The sequence below is a fragment of the Haliaeetus albicilla genome, chromosome 2, assembly GCF_947461875.1.
Source record: "Haliaeetus albicilla chromosome 2, bHalAlb1.1, whole genome shotgun sequence".
Lineage (NCBI taxonomy): Eukaryota > Metazoa > Chordata > Aves > Accipitriformes > Accipitridae > Haliaeetus > Haliaeetus albicilla.
Genome location: NC_091484.1, coordinates 41510869 through 41516237, shown reverse-complemented (window position 1 = coordinate 41516237; position 5369 = coordinate 41510869). Strand labels below are relative to the sequence as shown.

Here is a 5369-nt window from a genome sequence, read left to right as displayed (position 1 = left end):
CTCAAGAAGTCCCTGCACAGCACATTGCTGGCGCCTATGCAAATATTTCAGGGAAGCATTGCTATATGGTTGCCCTAATATATGCTTCCCTTGGCTTGAGTTATTGCTGACAGTCAGAAATGAGACACTGAGCCAGCTAGATCTCCACCTGATCACCTTATAGTATTTTAATTTTCTGTGTTATAAGACTGTACTTACAAGCATTAAATACTTCCAGGAAGCTCTTGGATGTACTGAGAACGCAAAAATGAAGTTTCAGAGGTGTCTCTAAGTTAAAAGCTTGAATGACAGAGCTGTTGGTTACACACCAATAGCGACAAAACAGTAGGACCAGAGAACATTTTGAAAGAAAACCTGTTCATTTTTGGTCATCGTAAGCTGGAAGGTCATTTAGGGTCATTTGCTAGAAGTAGTTTCTCTGATTTTCAGTTTCTGGTTTCTGATATTGAGATCTGAAAAATTTAGAGAGTTGCTGCTAATTAAAAACCTGAGCTCATACAGAAATAAACTGCAGAAATTGCAAGGGAATTTGCAGACTTTGCCCCTCGCTTGTTTGTATTCCTGAGACAAATTCAGACAGAAATATTAGAAACCTGTTTACTGAACAAGCAAATCTGCGGAGCTGAGCGCATTCTGAGTGCAAACGAGCACTTTGTTCATCGTTAACTGACTGAAGCCTGACAGTACTGAGACAATCTCTTTGTTGAGAGGATCAGACAAGGCAGTTTATAAGAGCCTAATAGCTCGGCTTGCACAGCTTTGCCAGCTTAATTAACACACTTCTGCTCCCTGGGAGGAGGGAGCCTCCGCACCAATAGAGAGCCCCACAACTGTTTCCAAAGCCACCGAAGTGCCACCAGGTGAGACGCTTTACCAGAGGGCTAGCTAGCATCACAGGCTGCAGCTTTCCCTTTTTACTCCAGTGAGTACCTAGGAGGGGAAAGCAAATCTGTTTCCTGATAAAGAATGGCTCATGCAGGTCGTTTGGCTTCCCCTTGCTATGTTGGTGATAGGGCATTTGGCTGTGTCTTCCAGTGTACCTTTTCTATACAAAATACCTGATATACCTATTTGATTCAGCTTTGCTCTCGAACAGATGTGTGCCAGAGCAAACACAGCTAGCTCAGTTGACTCATCAGGTGTTGCTAGAGCTACCTAAAAGCAGTAAGGATGTGTTCAGGTCCCAAGTTCACGTCTAAGTTTGTCTGAGGCATACAAGTTCAGGAGGAAAACTGGAAATCAGCATTCCCAGAGCCTAGATCAGAGCGGTGGCATGTGCCTGAGCTGGGGCAGAGCTCCTAGCAGAGGGCACGGCAGCAGTGCTTGCTGGCCAGAGAGCCTGGCTGGCCACCTCCGCTCCACCAACACACAGCAGCTCTCCTGCCAAGAGCCCCACGGTGCTGGGAAGGGAGCAAGCAACAGGTCTGGGGCTGCCCCACAAGCTGGAGAAGGGACTGCTGATGCTGTTTTCTTCAGTGCTGGCACATGGCTCTGCTGTCAGCTGGGCTTGCTTGAATGAAAGGGATTTTAAAGAATTTGGGTTGGTTTGGTTTTCTGCACAGAGGGTGCAAGCGCTCGGTGCTTTACCTGGGGGTAATACAAACAATCCCTCTACCCTTCTGTGAGACAACTTGTTCTGAACAAAATTGCTTTATTGCTTTGGTGTGCTTGAGGCTGTTGTTTTGTTTTTAATTATTTTTCTTTCAGCAGCACCTCAAAGACCCTACCACCACCAGGACACCATCTTCCTAGCAATACAGAATGTAAACCAGTGCCTTCCCCAAAGAAGTGATGATCTCAGTATGTCTTCGAGGCTAAAGGGAGGATGCGAGGGAGCAAGGGTGCAATGCAGCAAGGCTCTTGCTCACAGACATCCATCAGTTTAATGGCCGAGTGGAAACTGGAAGCTGGGTTTCCTGATGCTGTGGCATGCACCCGCTTTTCCAGTCATCCCAATCATCACAGCTGCACGTTTGGTGATTAACGTGGAATTTGTCCTCTCGCCCATGGTGTGTAGAAAGGGCAGACCTTTGTGGCTGGGCAGGCTGCCTGAGTACTGCTTTTTTAAATGCATCAGATCAGCCCTTCTCACTGTCAGGATATCACCCCACAAACACTCATATAAGAGCTAGTCCAGAACAACCATCAAAGAGAAGGAGCAACTTAAAGCCAAGACTGACTCCATAACTCTCCCCAGATAAACAATCCCTGATTTACAAACCCCCCACCCCCCAGATCCCAGGTTTGAGCGAATACAACTAAAAATATGACAGCTATATTTTCAGAAGAATTTGGGATAACTCTGCAGTGGAAATCTCCTTCTACAACAAATCCAGTGGGAGAGAAGAGGAAATGTATGGTGCAGGCAACAACTATCACTAGCAACATCTCTGCCACTCTCTTCTGCAAAGTTTCGACCTCAAAAAAGGAGAAGTGCCAGACGCTCAGAAAACACTCCTTATATTGTGATTTTAAAGGAAGTGCTCAAAATACTGCAGTGATGGATGGCATTATAAGATACCAAGGTTACATTAGAAAATGAACTACTTTAAAATGAGGAACCACCATGTGAAGTGTCAATCACATCTCACTCAGCATGCTGTTATTTATCTATTACCAGAAGCACACATGGTGCTTAGCAGACAAAGGAAAAAATAAAAACCCCACAGCATGAGTTTGTTAATCATAATTAGGCATAATCAGATTGGAAGATACTTTGTCAATTATTTTTGTTGTATTGTGCTCTGTTATATTTGTTGGAAAATGCAAATTTATTAAAAGGGAAAGATTTTGCAGAGAAAGATTTGCATAAATGAATTTCCCATGCAACTTTGTTGAGAGAAAACGTTCATACAAGGAAATGCTTTAGAAATCTCTAAATGAAAACATTTGCATGTGAAATTAACCTTTTGCTCTTTCATGTAAGTTGATGCATGTTAAAATACACTATCAGTTTTAACAGTGAGTCAATGAAAGGTTGCAGGGTGATCACAAGTCAGATTTGTGATAATTTCTCATACTGTAAACTGTAAGAATCTTTGTTTTTCACCCCACTTTGGTGTACAACACGTTCTATAGACTGCACATTGCTAGAATTTTTTTGATAATGTCATGCAGCGAGGTATGAAACCGTATCAAGAACGGGAGTCGGGATAGTGCTGGGTGGTGGAGGCTGACTGAGAGAATCATACCGGCTTAGAAGCACACTCAGGTTACAGACCGTGGGGCCTGAGAGCAATCCAGGCAGAGCAGTAGCGTAAGAAACATCATAGAGTTTCTCCTGGAAAGACACTGAAGGAGCCTGAAGGCCAGGTGAATTGACAGGGCTTAGGGGAAGAGGGGCAGTGGGGGAGCACAGTATGATACAGAGTGTATTGCTAAGGAAATGGCTGAGCCAGGAAAGGATGTGCTGTAAGGAAATGTCAGCATGAATATTTCATATGTTGACCCTTTTTGTAGTTTCAACATCTTAAAAGACAGTGACTGTAATTGACGTCAGACTCTGGGTAGAAAATATAATTCCTATCCCAGGAGACTGACATATATTACCCCCCCAAAACACAGCTCTTGGCTGTGTTTGGCAAGGTGACATGCATTGCTACCTGTATTCATTGAAGGAACATCATTATCTGACTGAACCTTAATTTCCCATGGCATATCACCCCTGCACTTTCTTCTTTCTAGTTAATGTTGCAGTTTCATATATAAGGGCACTTCTGGAGCAGAAAGGTATAATAAGACTCAGTAGATGCAGGTTGAAACCAGTTGAGTTCAGACTACAAATTAGCTAAGGCATTTTTGCTTATCAGTGAAGGTAGGTAAACATTAACGAGGGCTGTCGTGGATTTTCCACAATTGGAAAGCTTAACATTATAATTGGCTGTTTTTCTAGCACCAAACACTGCTAATGAATTTTGCTCAGGAATTGAGAGAAGAGCATTCTTTGGTCAGTGTTATGTGTGAGACCAGGCTAGTCCCTTCTGGCCTAAGTTGTTGATTACCCTAAAGCAAACTGTCCTGCCCTTAATAAGAAGAAATTTGTAAACTGAAAGCTAACTGCATATGCCTCAGGTTCTAGCAAAACCCTTTTATACTAAAAGCTATTTCCCTGGCTATAGTCTGTATAAAATAGCATCCTAGATTCAGGATATGCATTGCAGCCCTTTAAATTATATAGCCTCTGGTAGCTGATGCAGCACTAATGGACTCATCTAGCATAGGAGTGAAAACAATACATGCTATGAAAAGGTTTATGCACAGACCCTAGTATAGGCTAGTATAGCTTCTTTTTCTAGTATAGGCTAGTATAGCTTCTTTTCCATGTTTTCAGATCACAGTCCCTGCTGTCCTTACCTGTGAAATCTCTCAAGCAGAGCTCCCATCTGCCTGCACCCCAGGCTCCATGGAGGTGCCAGCACCTCGCATTTTTGGAGTGCAGGACTGGGACTCTTGCTGCTCTCTGTGCTGCCTGAGCTGTCTCACTATTGGAGAAGCCTTTCAGTGAGGCACCGTTGCCAAGACTGGCCCTCTGCTCCATACCAACAGGGCTTTACTACCAGACACATTCCTTGTGCCTCTCCTATAGCATGCAAGGAGCGCCTACAGGAACTAGCCAGAAGATTGACCCCATGGACACACATCCATCACATGAGCCAAAGAGCCTGCATCAATTGCCCCGCTTGTCCAAGCAATCCAAGGCATGAAATTCATGTGCCAGAGGCTCATAAACTGAGCTCTGCATGCACTGAGAGTGCAGAGTCCTCTTGTGAAGGGGCTGGGCAGAGAGCATCTTCTAGGTGACCTAGAAGAGGGGGGGTTTGCCAGGCAATCTTTGCCATGAAGACAAACCTTTTTGACCGTGAGCGAGGTTGTGTGCTCTTCTCATCCAGGCAGCCACCCTGGGAGCTGTAAGTGCAGCAGGGGCACAGACCACTAAAGGACCTGGAGACTATTCTTGTTGCTGAAAGTTTGGCACTTAACAAAGTGCTTTGCTGGATCAAAGCCCTTGAACTAAAGACTTCTTCACCAAATAGTGCAATGCTATTGTCTCATGTGGCACTTTACACCAACCTGTACAGTCAGTTTCTCTCTAGGAGCTATGATGAGAAAGCCAGTATATATCAGGTAGAAGATGGAAGAATAAATCCCAGTTTGACTTTACCTTACTTCAGTTTTGTCAAAACTTCCCTGTTGTCATCAAAGGGAAGTTGTTTGTTCCAAGTCAATTTAAATATTAGTATAGGCTAAAATGCAGGATAAACCAAAACCAAGGAAAACATTTTACTAATCTATGAGCTAGACAGAGCAAACTGCCAACTGGGAATAATGCTAAATGGGCACTTTAAGCTACTCTGTGGAATGCGAGTTTG

General features: G+C 43.9%; 1 long non-coding RNA gene across 1 annotated transcript; it reads left to right on the top strand.

Annotated features, from left to right (window-relative positions):
- Positions 1 to 524: 524 nt before the first annotated feature.
- Positions 525 to 2801, top strand: LOC138688184 (uncharacterized). The gene is made up of 2 exons (XR_011327242.1): positions 525 to 860; positions 1711 to 2801. It is a non-coding gene; the product is annotated as an uncharacterized lncRNA (long non-coding RNA).
- The last annotated feature ends 2568 nt before the right edge of the window (positions 2802 to 5369 follow it).